General features: G+C 37.5%; 1 non-coding gene across 1 annotated transcript; it reads left to right on the top strand.

Moving 5' to 3' along the window:
• The first annotated feature begins 8,440 nt into the window (after positions 1–8,440).
• Positions 8,441–8,575, top strand: LOC116897624. The gene has a single exon (XR_004387605.1).
• Positions 8,576–15,855: the final 7,280 nt, after the last annotated feature.

The raw sequence follows: 15,855 nt of genomic DNA, 5'->3' as shown, positions 1-15,855 counted from the left end.
TTCACAGTAGTTGGGATCTGTAGTCCAGCTTGAAATGTTATGCCTATCAATGTAATCTAAATGGGTAGTGTGATAGTCAGCCTTGATCATCCAATGGATGGGATTTTAGAGTTACCATAGAAACAAACTACTGGGCTCTCCTTCAAGGGAATTTTTAGGTTCAGTTAATTGAGGTGAGGTGACCCTTCCAAAATGCAATGACATTCCATGACTCCCAGTCCTACACTACAGAGAAAATTTTAAAGGAGAAAATGAGTTGGACAGCAGCATTCATCACTCTGTACTTCGGAATGTAGATGCCATGTGACCAGCTTCCTCAAGGTGCAGCCTCCATGGCTTCCCCATCTCAGTGAACTGTATTTCACAATGTGATCCAGATAACCCCTGTCTTCCTTAGGCTGATTCATCAGATGTTTTTGGCATGGCGTCAAGACAAGTAAGTAATACAGGTATCAGGTTTAGGTCCCAAAGCTAGAGGTCTGGAGTCATTGGTCTGAGTTTACACATGGAAAAAAGATCATAGTAATAGTCTAAATGAAAGACTGCAAAACCCCAGAGCAAGACAGTGATGGTACAAGTGCACCAAGACACACATAGAAGAGGTATTAAAGAGGCAGAATTTAGACAATGACAGAATTATTGGGTTATTTGATTAATAGATGAATAGATGATCAAATGACTTGATGTTCCTTTAATTCATTCTTCATAGAATAGTATTATCATTAATGAAATGAATTTATAAAATATATGAAATTGAAAACCATGGATATAGAAAGGTTAGTGCCCTAATACTAGTTTCTAGTAACCCAGACACTGTTTCTAAGGATACTGAACCAGGATATTGTTGCTGTGCCAGGTGTTACTAAGTCTTGGTTCATTGTGGGTGAGGCCTTGTCATGGTGAAGGGATGGACAGCTCAGGGCACTGTTTACTAAATCAATAGGAGGCTTTTCCGCATTTTAAGCAACAGGGCAAATGAAAATGAACCCTGGCTATGGCAGAGAGCTACAATGACAGACTTTGAAGTGACTCTCTTCCAAATAAGCCAATGTCCCACTAAAGTCACAGCATTACCAAGCACTGTCTGAGTTGAAAGAACCAGGTGAAAAGCAAAAAAGTTGAGAGATGAGCAAGCCAAGTTGCTTTCTGGCTCTGACTTTAATTATATGTGTGAACTCAGGAAGATACGTGCCATTTCTGAACTTCATTATTTTCGTTTGCAAAATGGAACTAATAGCATGCCTCCTGCTACCTCCCAGGGATGAAGTGTGGGTCAAATAGCATAATATATACAAAGGCGCTTTGTATCTTGTGAAGCTGTCAGTAAAAGTTGGTTATTGTTATAATGTTAATGCTGTAATTGGAGTTTCCCTAAGCATCCTCAGGCTGTGGAAGGTCTAATGACATAGGAATGACATTAATTTAAGCTGGAATAGAAAGTCCTTGTTCCTGCTTGCTCAGTGGGATCACAGCCCCAGCTGCAGATCCTGAGCACTGACCAAAACTCATAAAGCAGTCCCAGCGTTGCCCTCTGTTTGGCATCTCTGGCACCACAAGACACAGCTGTTGCCTTTCTGAATTTCAAAGAACACCTTCCCAGAGCCTGCAAGCCATCTCGGAGCAAAGAGATCCTTGTTTCCACCATTGTCCTTCCAGCCAATGGAATTAGGTCCTCAATCACTTCTCCCTAAAAGTTCCATCAATGTCCAAACAAGGATCTAGAAGAGCGAATGAAAGCCTCAACTGACGACAACTTGTCTTAAGAAGATCTTTTGCAATACTAGAGCCTGGACTCTCTTCCCACCAGAACACTGATACCACGGCCTTAGGTTGATACCCAGCAGCAATCTTAAAATGCAAGTGATTTAACTGTGTAGTGAGAACAGAAGAATATCCTGTGTCTGAGGAACCATTTCACTCTGTCAAGCTTCTTCATGTAGAAGTCTTCAAGAACTGCACTGCATGAGCTTCCAGCTTTGGAGAAACTCTCTAGAACCTTAAAAAACTATAGAATCAAGAAAATAGTTGCAGTGAATTTCTCTCGGTTTATTCAATCTATGATAATTGTATGCACTTTCTAAAATGTGAATTTTTTCTTATATAGTTTTGTTATTTATGTGTATATTTATAACACTATACACAAAGAAATGAATAAGTGTATATTAATTGTATTTACCTAAAATATTTTACTCTTAAGGGTATGATGTCAAATGCCACAATGATGACTATTTTTCTTTGGTATTAATAGCCTTTTATATCTTTTTAAAACTATAAAACTGACAACCCCCCCATAGCAGTTTCAGCTAAACTGCTATTCTGAATCTAAGATCCAGAGTATTTTTAAAGTATACTTAGCTATCACATATTTAAATACTAAACATTCATATGCACACAGAAAAGAATTTTGCCTGTGCATTAAAAATAACTTTAACATTATGAAGTAGGTTTTCTCAGATGTTTCCAATCTGATAGTAAAACTTAAATCTGTGTTTTAGACAGGAAGTAGTCCTTAGCCATAACACATTTCTTTTTTCAGAGTAATTTTGTAAACAGCATGCTCCTTAATTAAACAACATTAAAGTGCACAATCTAAGTGACTCATTGCTGCATTTCTCCAGGATTGAGGAAAGACTGTAATTACTTATAGGCATTTCTTGTGAGTAAGAATTGCACGAGCACTCATACATTTACACACATGAACACACATACACACACATATACACCCAAACACACAGGCACACACATACACACACACACAGACACATACACACACATATATACCCAAACACACAGGCACACACACACACACACACACATACACACACACACACACACACACACACACACACACACACACACACCACACCTTTCCATCCCACATTTTGAATGATTTAGCCTATGTACAAGTTTAATTATCAATTCCAAAAGAAAAAGCCTGAAAAGTCACATTATAAAATCTCTGAATTTAATTGAAAGGTGGAAAAACATTTCCTGTGATTCTCAAATCAAAACTCCCTTGGGCCTCATCACCAAGCATTTCAAATGCAGCCCTGGGCAAATAAACAAGAAACTTGTGCCATGCTAGAAGCTCAGCTCTGCTTTGTTTAGGAAGTGATGACTGATGCTCAATTCATTGGCGCACAAGGAACTGCTGGGCTACCTTGGGTCTCCTCTACGTTTCCTTGATAAGCTCCACAGGTTGAGTTCAAAGACATGGAGACTTGGCAGTGTTCTGGAAACATGTCACAAACTATATTAAGAAGAACTTAAGGACCCTTTTTTTATTAGCTTTAATAATCTCAGCCATTTTCCCTTGAGTCTGCTTTTTTTGACAGCATATGCTATACTACAGAGAAAATAATTTTTAGTAAAATATATTCATTGATTTACATTTGCCAAAGAAAATTCAATGAAAGTTTTATAAACTCTTCAAGCAGTTACTTAAATTAGAATGTCAAGCTCTTATGTAGTTTTGGTGATAGATCCTGAATATAAACTTCATTTCAGTTGCAAACAATTATTATTTTGCATATGACTAACTGCATAACTTTATTCTAACCTAAGTTACATTTTTCTCATTCATGTTCCCTTGTCCTTTTAGCTAGCTATGCCTTGACCTTCTTTTGCATGTATATCACATGTAAGAAGTATTTTATTCCTCATCATAATGACCACGGTCCACAAGATCAAACCAAGGCTGCCTGCTATATGTGCTACCCCTCGACTGAAGGCTGCAGTGAAAGAACATCACAGGGTGTTCCTTTGGCAAATTTCCAGAAAGTAGATGCTGACAAAGATAAGAATAAATATTTAGGGTTATTTCAGTGAACTGTTTTGGTCTGTCCCTGTTTTTAACAGGATCAAGTTTCTCAAGAGTTAACCTGTGACTAATCAGGTCAGTCTAGGAAATGCTAAATCTAATCACAGGATCCACCTTCTTTTGTTTTGCTTTTTCTTCTTTTTTTTTTTTTTGACAAAAATCCATGTAATACGGGTTGTACTTGAACTAGGCTTGTAGCCAAGATGGGCTGATGGAGTGTGAGAACTATGTTGAAAGCCAGTCTTGACTACAAAGCAAACTCATGCATACATGGTTCATATACTCCCCCATACTCAATTCACACACATAAACATAAATAAAAATAAATCTTTTAAAAATATGAACCTATTAGAAAACAAGGAACACAGGAGTTACATATGTATTGCAAAGACATAATGAAGCCAAATATTAAATCATGGCAAAAAGAAGGCAAAAGAGTAAGGAAATGAGAGGGAAATATCTCCCATTTTCCCTGACAATCTACAAGACCAAAGAATTGAATGAAAACCCAACTAACAATGATTGAATATGAGCCCTTATTTTTCATTGAACTAGTTTGTGTACAAAATAGTACTTTAAGCTATTATTTCTTATTTTGCTTGATCATTTTTCCATTCAAGAACATGGGAACACATGACATAACATACATATATATGTATGTTATGTCATATATATATATGTACTCTCCCAGAACTGGTTATACATTTTTAAAAATAATAATTCAAAACAAATATATCAAATGTACTAGAAATACCAAGTGTGAGTCTGAAGAGTGAGTCTGAAGAAATATCTCAACAGTTAAGAGCACTGTCTGCTCTTCCAGAAACCCAACTATGAGTACCCAGATAAGGTGGCTCATGACCCTTATAATTCTAGTTTTAGGGAATCCAGTACCATCTTCTGGCCTCCTCAGGCACTAGGAAAGCATATGGTGCACAGACATACATGCAGACAAAACACATAAAATGGAATAAAAGATAGACAAAAGAAATTCCAAACGCACTAAAAAACTGTAAAAGATGTACTGAGAACCTTTATGAGTTACGGACTAGCACTACCGCAACAACCAACTCTGAAAGCTGACACAATAGTTATATAAGTTACTTCTTTTTAAATAAAGTAAGACACTAGCATTAATGAGAACGAGACAAACATGAAGTACAGAATGTATTTAACAGTTTGCTTGACTAAATCAGTGAATATTAACAAGAAAAAAATCATACATGAAATCTGGGTTTATATGGGCAACCAAAAGAAATAAGGAAAACCTCAATTCTGGTCTATTGTGTTAGATTGGTCCTCACTGGGGAATGGGGGTGGTGATAGACACTTGGCTTAGCTTGTGCTCTGCCTTGTTTGCCCAATTCAACTTTACAGTAGCTAAGCAAGATAGCATATCTCCATTTAACAATAAAGAAGCTTAGCCCCATCTCTACCTGAAGAGCTATTAACAACTGACAGCTCTTGAGAAAGGGAGCTAGCCCTTACCTTGTTTGACACATCCTACATACCTACACAGTCATATTAATTGGGCTGAGTAGGTTACTTTAGTTTTTATAAGGAAAGATTAGGAATTTGGAGGGAGCCATGTTGAGGGTTCCTGAAAAAAGATGGGGGTTGAATAAGGTCAAAATTCACTGTATATACATAAGAAATTTCAAGGAATAAATAAGAATTTTATTTTTTAAAGTTAATTTTTAAAAGAAGAAACTGGGGCTTGGATACTGCTCATCTAAGATTACTTAAGCAGGAAAAGTTAAGGAAGCATGTAACTCAAAATCTGTCTGGCTTGGCTATTATAGACCAGGCTTCTAGTGAGTTCTATTGCCTGTGTGCCATAAAAGAGTATCACAGCTCAAGATGGGGGCAGGGGCTCTGGAATTTGGTTTAGAATCATTGTTGCCTATCTAAACAAAATAGTTTCGCTTATTACTTCTTTTATACCTGCATGAAATTCCAGTTGAACAAGAACAGCGACAAAAATAATCTTATGGAAAGGAAAACAAAGCCCTTGTGTGTGCTTCCACATCCAGAAGCTCTAAGCTACAAGTGTTGTGTGATATGAGAGATTATGTTGAGAAACTTTAGATCAAAATATTAAAGAAAAAATGTATAATCTCCTTTATTTCGGAAGTACACAAGAGATTAGATTGAGATATATTCTACGATAAGTAGGAAGCAATTGAAGCATCCAAGGTCCTAGACATCATGGCTATTCAGACATTATTACTCAGTATGGAAGCTTCGGGAAGGCTTTTCAGTGCAGTGTTCCTGGCATTTCAGACAATCTGTAACAAACTATTCCACTATATTTATGTACTGTTCTTTTTCTTACCCAACAATCATAAAGGAAAGGATAATATCCCTCAGAGAAATGTGCTTTCCCCCAGAAATACAAAGAAAAATTTAAATCCTTACAGTTTGAATTTTCAAAATCACAGAACTCTCAGTGCCGCCCGCCCCTGTGGCCAGTGAAAGCAGCAGGGTACAAGCTGTTCCAATCTGACTCCTGCCTCATCTACCAAGGACCTGACACCCCACCCTGCTTCTCTTCTGCTGGATGCCTTCACTGGTCACTGTTGGGCCACTCAGCTCAAGTTAAATGGAAAAAGTGGAAGAAAGAGGTTTTCTTGAAATTCTTGTCAAGGTGCAAATGTATAACCCCTCTGGAATTTCAAAACTTTTCAGGCAACAGCACTCCAAACTTCATAAATGCAATCCAAGCATGCTACCGTGAGGGCCAGTCCTAAGAGAATTTTGCTAAAATTCTGGACACAATTTTTGCTAGAGGTAGAAAAGGTTAGGGTCAAATATGTGTCATGTCCTCATTTCTGACCTTGTGTTACTTCTATCTTCTCCAGGAAGAGGATGTTGGACATCAAAGTCAAAATAATAGCTCTTGCTAAGGAACAGCTTTAGAAAGGTAAAGCTCGAATGAAGAAAACTATTCACTGAAGGCTGGGGTCAAAGTTTATCTTCTCCCTTTCTGTGACCAGAAGAGAGAAAGCAGACCAAGATATTAAAAACATGTGTTGTGTGGCTGAAAGGAAACAAGTTTAAATGCTAAAGAAAAATGTGGTAGATAGCATTGGCAGGTTTTTTTTTCTATTCCAACTTTTAGGAATGGGGTTTCATATGGTTAGAACTGTTGAAGACATTTTCAAGCCTTTGAGAGTTTTCTGGGGTAGTCAAAAGGGTAAAAAGAGAGACAGAACAATTATGTGTGCATTCAACGAAGCCATAAGGAGCCAAGTTGGTGATGTCAGATGACAATAAAAGAGGGATTAGGACTTTAAGTGTTTCTTCATGCATGTCCAGCATGGCTTAAATGTAGGAGGAAAAGCTAGACTACAGGAAGAAAATATAGCAGAAATATAGAAGTCATAAGAAAGGAAAGGGAATATTTTGTTCCAATACAGACAATATCTTGTTGGGTTAAAACAAAAACTTGGCTGGTATGATGTCTCACACCTTTATGCTTAGCACTTAGAAGGCTAAGTCAGAAGTATTTCTGTGAATTTGAGGCCAGCTTTGATAGTTACGTGAGTTTAGGCCATCCTGGATTTCAGAATGAGGCTGTGTCTCAACAGCTCAAAGCACACTCACAAAGTTGTTTCTTTCTCAGTTTATATGTCCACGTGCTGTCCTTATAGTACTTCCTGAGGAAATATTCAGAATTTCAAAGGTTAATTTGAAACAAAAAGAAATCCTGAAGAGTTTATACTAGCTATTACACTAATGTTCAAGAAATAATGCATTTTGTATCTGCTTACAGCTTACATTTTAAAAACAGTCATGTAGCCCACATACTGCAATGAGACTAGTTATGTACCCAGGTGCCAGGTCAGTGGATAGAAAATACACTGGATCAAAAGCACTGATAGCTATGTGGAAAGGTATCTCATATCTCTCAAAAACCTAAGGAAATTGATAAAAGCTCATAGAGGAAAAACTTCCTAATATTATCTGCTTATGTATACGATTATAAAATTGAAATGGCACCAAACAATGCAATCTCTAAACTAATGACCCACCTTTGGAATAAATGGATAAAGTTTGTTAGCACCTAGAGCACCTAGGAGGTGTGTGTGTGTGTGTGTGTGTGTGTGTGTGTGTGTCTGGGTTAGTGTGTATGTGTATGCATATTCTCATATATGTTGTAGTTCCCTATTGTTTTGATAAAGTACAATGAGCTAAAGTAATTTACAGATGAAAGCATTTAGTGTAGCTTATGATACCAGAGGGAAAAGAGTCTATTACTATGGTGAAGATAGCAGCAAAGTGACAGACATGGTGGTAGGAGCAAGAAGTGGAGAGATCATATTTCCAGCCACAGGCATATGGAAAACAGAGAAAGGGAACTGGATGAGGAGCCATAAACTTTCAAAGTCTTCCCTCGATGATACTTCATCGAGGCTCTACCTCTTAAAGGTTCTATAACCTTACCAAGCATCACCAACCAAGGATCCACTGTCAAGTAATCTGACCTCATGGTGGCATTGCTCATTCAAATAACCAGATAGACAGTGTGTATGTCTGAGTGTGTGTGTGTGTGTGTGTGTGTCTGTGTGTGTGTGTGTGTATCCTTACAAGAATACAGATAAAATATTGTATTTTCATGTGACTGTTTCAGGTATTAATTGCATCCGTTAGTTGTAAAATGCAATATAGATAGTCACATACAGCAAAACAAATGGTTCTTCCTGAAAGAATCTGTAGAGTTGTCAGATTTTCTGGTCAATGTCTTCATACATAAATAAAAAAAATTTAAATTGTATTTTCTTATATATATGTACACACAAAATGAAAGGAGTTCTCAATTATATATGAGACTTTTATAAATTGTTTAAGAAACATGCAGTGATCTGTTCAATAGTAGATAAAAATTACTACAAATTAATTTGAGTTCATATTTTATAGTAAAGATAAAAGGTAGTTTGAGGAAATACACATTATTGGAAAATAACTTTCAAGGAGCTTTCATCAGTAGGATAAATACAGAGATTCACAATGGCAGATCCAGCTATTAATAAATCATTGATCAATTACTATTTTTTCCCAAAAGTGTCACAGAGAATTTGTCAACTGTATTTAAGAGTTGACCAGAAGAAGATCTTTATCATTCTGAATGGATACCTATAGAATCATCCAAGTTCTTAAGGAAGTGATCATTAACCCAAAGTGTTCAGGGGAAAAGTAGCATGTCTGAAGTGCCTACTAGTCAGATTTGGTGTATATACAGTCACCTAAACAAGGGCTGCAATGCATGCCAAGCTTCTACCATGACAGCTGGGACCTAGACAAACTGATGCTAACATCTCCGGATTATTGATTTTGTGACTTTTCTTCTTTTCTTTGGACCAGAAATAGATTTTAATAAATTCCCATTTAGAACACATGTCAGAGAAACCTGAACTAATTTAGACAGAAAGCTACCATAAGTTGTCAGTGTGCCCCCTGGCATGAAAGGCATATCAGCTGTTGTTACCACTGCTATTTTACTCACGTTTCAATTTTCTTACAGTGAGAAAATTGATTTAGGCAGAGGGAACAATTAGGATTGTTTGCAGGTAACAAAAATTATAAATAATGTAAGAAAAAAAGGTATATAGGATCATAGACACAGGCAGAACAGCCTGCATAAGTCTTAAAAATAAGAGAAAACAGTGTATCCAGGAGTAGAATTCGGTGCAGGAGTAACCTGGACACCTTAAGGTGAGGAAGCTCTGCTCACACAGATTTGTATCATGCAGTTCAATCAGGTCCACTGCAGAGGAGTTGCTGATTAGCCTACTTTTAATCAAGTTTCCATCCCTTAGCTAGGGAAGGTCAAGATGCTTTATTAATAGATCTATTAATCTATTCACACAGTGAAGAAGTGCTTATTTCCAAAAGAAGAATGGGTTTTTCAAACAAAAATAAATTAAGGCCGAACAGCATACTGAATGCTCAAGAAAATAAAAGTTGCACTATATCAGGACCTATTTCTATAAATGTTTAAATTTTACAAAATGTTTTATAAAAAGCACACACAAACTTCCTCAAGAGGCTTGTGGTGGAAGCTAGATAATGAGAGACTCCTTACGCAGGCAGTTTGGAATCTTGCAGAGTAAGCAAGAAGACGCCACCGATGTGTACTTAACATGAGACTGACTATAAGATCAGATTTGTGTGTTTGTGTTTATTTGTTTAACCACTGATGGAAGTGTGCAGGGTAGGTTAAAGTGGCCACAGGAAGTAGGAAACTTAGCAAAACAGTTGGCAGCAATTTAGTTCAGAAAAAGTTAAAAAACCTAAGACAACAGGAACATGGCGAGGTAAAAGAAGAAACGGCACAATGAGACTCCCACACCCTATGCATATGAAATTTAAACACTCCTCAGGAGATGAAGTTATTTATCTTCAGGCATTTAAGGGGAAGACAGTATTTTACAGTATCTGAAGGCAGTTTTAGTTGTCACAGTTTATAGGTGATAGTGCTACAAGCATCAAGTGATTAAGCCCAAAGATGTTTCTAAATGTCACAAAGTACCAAAGACAGTGATCCAAAAGTCATTCTGTCTAAACAGAGATTATAATTAAAGTGAAGAAACCCCAATTTATTTAAGATTCAGTGGGCAAACATTGTGACTTGGTCTTCACTGGGATTTTACTACCTGGCCCTGTCTCAACTGAGTTCAACCTACTGGTGCATCTATTTATAGCCAACTGGTTCTCTAATAAGTTGATTAAGACAGCACAATACCCTCCCAGACCCTGTGGTTTCTCATCCTCTGGTTGACTAACCAGGAGTTGTTAACATTGTAGAGGTAGAGCTGTAAGAGAACAGGAAATGTTCAACGTCTCCTTAGCCTACCTCACAACTCACACATTCTCATACCAATATCATTCTGTGAGTCAAATCAAGTCCTAAAGTTAGCCCAGATTTAGAAAAGAGTAGAAAACTAAATTATACTTGATGCAATACTAATCAAATTGTGATTATTGTGTAATCTACCACAGAAACAGATCCTTTAAGTACAGGATGTAGAATTGACTAGTAGATGTGAGATGACAGAAAGAGAGAGAGAGAGAGAGAGAGAGAGAGAGAGAGAGAGAGAGAGAGAGAGATGCTAAAGTAATATTGAACAACTCAACAGTTGTAATCACTTATATGGGCATTAATGGAAGAAAATCTGGTAGAGTATAGAATGAACTATTATTTATCTATTGAATTCTGCCATTTTCAGCTGCATTAAAGGGCCCAGGTGATATCATGTTGCTCAGGCTTCCTTTGTGAGCAACTTGGCGGGAAAAGTCTATTTTATCTTATACTTCTAAGTCACAATTGATCATTGAGGGAAATCAAAGCAAGATTGCTTGATATTCCACATAGTATTACCTCCAGCTACATATCTCATTCCTAGCCAAGGAAGTACAGCAAATCCATGTTTGATGGCTCAGGATCGACAGTCTAGAAAATGGTAGAACCTAGAGGGAGGCAGACACTTTTCTATCAATTAAGGAAATCAAGATAGTGTCTCACAAGCATATCCATAGTCTAACCTGATAAATAATTACTCAACAGAAACTCATTTTTTTCCAGCTGATTCTATTACTCAACTGAAACTCACTTTTTCAAGTGATTATAGGTTATGTTAAGATAGTATTAACTCACAGATTTGTTAAATGAATTAAATATACCAATCACCAAAATACAGACACCATGAATTTTGACTTCTATGTGGAAGTCAAGAAGCTGACATTTGTGATGGCGAGCTTAACTATGGAGACCTGGGCCCCTTCCTAGATTGAGAGAACAAGCCTCTTTGATCACGATGCCAGAGGTTTGAAGGTTTACGAAGCACTTATGTAAATTAGAATCTTCAATCTTAAGAACTTTTGGCTTAAACTTGAATCAGTGCAGGTGGGAGAATTTGTCTCATTTCTTCCATCTTTCATCTTTGACAAGTGGTGAGAGTTATGCAAATTCGTGCCTATTTATTAATTTCCTGCTGAATGTGTAAGAAAAGGCTACCACACATGGTTGGGAGTCAAAACGACATTTCTCATCATTTAACATATTCACTGAGTCACTTTTCTATAGGAAACATTGGTCTAGACTATACAGAAATACAGGTGAGCCAGCGAATCTTGCTGGCAAGGGCTTTACAGCCTGTAGAGAAGGCAAAGTGTCCACACAACATGAAGGCAGAAATGCTAGCTCCTGCACACAGAACTGAGATAAGAGCTCTAAGCTGCACTTAGTGTCTTCTCAGTATTCAGATAAACATGCATGGAATATATAGATCTGAGACTCAGCTCGGGGAGTTCCCATACATGTACACAACACTTAAAACCAGTATGTGATCACATAGAAAATATTCTCAGCATTGCAGTTCTCACCTCAATCACTGTAGATTATTTGGGCTGATTTTTTTTAACTTCGCGTAAATTTAATTATGTAGCATGTATTCATTTAAACTGGGTTCTCAGCCTAGATTCATCAACAAGATTTTATTAGCTCTATCTGACATTGTAGCTCCTTCTTTATTGTTCTGAAGCCTTCCATTGTGTGACAGTGGAAGGCCGATAGGATACGAACACAGGGTTAGACACTTGTCCAATGTCCACCTTGGGTCCTTGTATCCTTGAAGTTGGAAGACACACTTCACTGGAAATCTGTTTCGGATTTTCTATCTGAACAATCTTCTTAGATCTCCTGAATTTGATTTGATGCAAAAGGGAGATAGCTTAGGACAAAAAAAGAAATTATTTCAACAGAAAAATCAGAAACTTTCCAAATTCACCTAAAAAAGTGACCTCTACCATTTTAAACTGTCTTCTCAAAATCAAAGATCTCCGTCAAATCTCACAAGAGAGTTTTCTGAAAGGCCCTCCCTGGTGAATCCTATAAATTGGATTCTATGGAAGGTGGTATTGTTCTTTTATTTTCTTTTGTTTATTTTTTGTTCTAAATCAGGAGGCCCATAGAATCTAAGGGAATAGTTGTCAGAGAATTTGGTCCTGAGGTAACGCTGTACTGTGAGGTTCTGCAAGGTTCAATAAAAAACTGTATTTAAAAAGTAATAATTTCAGGGAAAAGTCTTGCCAATTCCTCTAGATAGAGGTATTTTTTTCCCAAGTCAAACTGTACCCAACTTTATTAAAGATATTTTTCATAATCAGTCATGGTATTTCAGGAAAGCCATGGACAGCCAATCATTAATAGTATACAAGGACTTTCAAACTCTCTTATTGAATGGGCCACTAAAATCAAAAAACTGCTATAAAATCCAATCCTTTGCTGCTTTGACACAGCAGATTCAGAATGAGGGGTGGCATTTCACATTAAGGATATTAAGAGCTTTTCACAAGCCAAACCTGACTTTCAGTGAATAAAATGAAAATGGCAGAATTATCAATCTAAAGATTCACAGTCTTTAGAAAGGGAAGTGCTGCTTTTTTGAGGAACATCCAATGATGTCATTGGAAAGACTTGATTGCTCAATAGACTGGTAAAACCAAATGGAGGAGGACACATCCCTACGGGTCTTTTCTTTTACAAAAGTTAATTATCTGGAAAGGGGAAAGGGGGATATAAAAATGAACTTATTCACCCCATGCCCCAAGGCATTTTGTGCCATGGTGGTCACATAAGTCAACACCAAGATGACTCTCCTTGGAGAGGAATCTTTCAAAATCAGCATGGAAAGGTGGTTTCCCCTCATCAACCCAGCTTGGAAGACATTTTGTTTGTGACATATATTCAAAGAAGTATTCTGTGTGCTAACAACATAGCTTTTTAAAAAATAAAGCAAAAGTCTACCACCTGCATAGGTATGAGAAGACAAATACTGATAATGCTCACACTGCATTTGGCATCGCCCACCCCTTTAGCTTTCTTAGCCTAGTCTGATTTGGCATCTCTATATTCCACAGGATTATGCACAATCTCCTAGCACCAGCTTTCCCCCTCTTCCCCTTCTTTGCAGACGTCATATGAGACTCTGGCCCTGACTTTAGAAGAATAGGTTTAGCAGCCAACCTTGGGGGAATTCTCTGTGTCTCATCCTTCACCTTATCTTCCTTAGTATCCTCATCAGCTTTTTATATGTAGTCTTGAAGGTGTGAAAATGCAAGGGCCAAATTCCAGGACTCAGCAGTGTGAAGCTTTGCTCAGATCTCCGTGCTGATTCTTCCTAGGTAGAAGCCTTAAGACCATGGTCAAAAGTGACAAGAAGTTGAACACTCCAGATCAAGACTGGTATCATATCCTCAATTTCCACCAGTAAGTGGGAGAGTGCCTTGTTAGACAAGATTCTTTTCCTATATTAAATAATTTCTATCTGGAATTTGTGTTCTTAGGGAGAAAATGTTGTAAATCAAAACTGGCGGGGGCAGTTGGTCATATAGAAACCAAGAACAGAAGAATGATATATTAGTTATTTTCCTCATTGATGGGACAAAGCACAAGTTAAGAGCAGAAAGGTTGGGCTGGAGAGATGGCTCAGCAGTTAAAAGTGTTTGCTTGCCCTGCTGGCCATTATGGACTGTATTGTGGAAGAAATGAAACAAGGAAGCCCTTCTTTATCTAATTTTTTTTATCTCAGAGGTATTTTGCCATTCAGTGAGAAAACTAAACAGCATAAGAGGATACCTGTGCTTGAGAAAAACCAATTTGTATTTCCAAAAGCCAGTAGAAGTTGGGCATGATGGCACTTGAGAACCTGAGAAACAGGCAGGTGGGTCTCTGCAAGCTCAAAGCCAGCCTCATCAACTCTTCTGGTTCCACACCAGCTAGGATTACCTAGTGAAACTTTGTCTAAAACAAAACAATAATGACAACAATAGAGCAAAACAAAGCAAAAGCAAAGAAAACAAGTAGAGATACTTTTGAATGTTCTCAACAAAAAGAATATTTATGATAGTAGATCTACCAGTTACCCCAATCTGATTATTAGACATAGTATATGTGCATTAAAATATTACATTATGCCACAAAACCATGTACACTTATTATATGTCAGTTACAAGTTTGAAAAAATAGAGGTGAGGGAGGGGATAGCTCAGTTAAATGAAGCATCTGTTGAACAAAAACAATCATAATTCAATCAAAAGTCAGAAAAATGAAACAAAACAACAACAAAGCAAGACAAAAGTTATGGCAATACCTGTGATCCTTGTTATCCCAGAGTTAGGCAAGCTTTTGTGTCCAAGAAACAAGAGGATCCTTCAGGCTTGCTACGAGACAGTCCAGCCAAATGGATGAGCTCCATGCTTAGGAAGAGATTCTTAAAAAAAATGATAAGGTAGAGAGTGGTTGAAGAAGATACCCAAAGTCAACCTCTGGCTTCCACATGTACACACCTACATGTAAACATATGTGCACGTGCATCTGTGCGTGCACACACACACACACACTCACATACAGGCATATACACACAAAGTCAATTAATTTAATGTAAATTACTTAAAGATTACATTGACTAGGGAGCCATAGTTAATCAAATACTGGTTTTATGCATCTATCTCAGCATATAGCTCCCAAAGTAAGTGGGTATGCAGAAATCAATTTAAGATCAAATGGCCCTTCCCATTCCTGCTTGGAGATTTTTTTTTTTTGAGTGAAAAACCAGTTTGGAGATCTTATAAAATATGTTTTCAAGGAAAGTTTAGGAAAGACCTAAGAAAATTAGGTCTTCACAATCTTTTGAGCTGTTTAGAGGGTTAAGCAGGACAGTGAAGATACCCATACCCTTGACTGAAGAATGTCTTTCTTTAATGGGGAAGACCATTTTCTTCATCTGAGTGAGCAGCTCCAGAAATGATGCACATGGCATGTCCAGGGAGGGCAGGAAAACCAGCCTAGCCAACCAGTTCAGCTAGCTCAATCCTGACAATCAGTAGCAGACAGATCGTGTAGCCAGATCACCCTTATGTCTGAGCCTTCAGATTCTGAGTCAGGTAAAATGGTAATCTACCACAAAATATAGAGCTTCCCCCCAGATATGGAAATGCCCACTGATGTGTTGGGAGTGGGGATAAGAAGCAAT

This window comes from Rattus rattus, chromosome 3 (assembly GCF_011064425.1).
Source record: "Rattus rattus isolate New Zealand chromosome 3, Rrattus_CSIRO_v1, whole genome shotgun sequence".
NCBI classification, from domain to species: Eukaryota; Metazoa; Chordata; class Mammalia; order Rodentia; family Muridae; genus Rattus; species Rattus rattus.
Note: the sequence above shows the minus strand (reverse complement) of the source record. Positions and strands in the feature narration are given on the sequence as shown.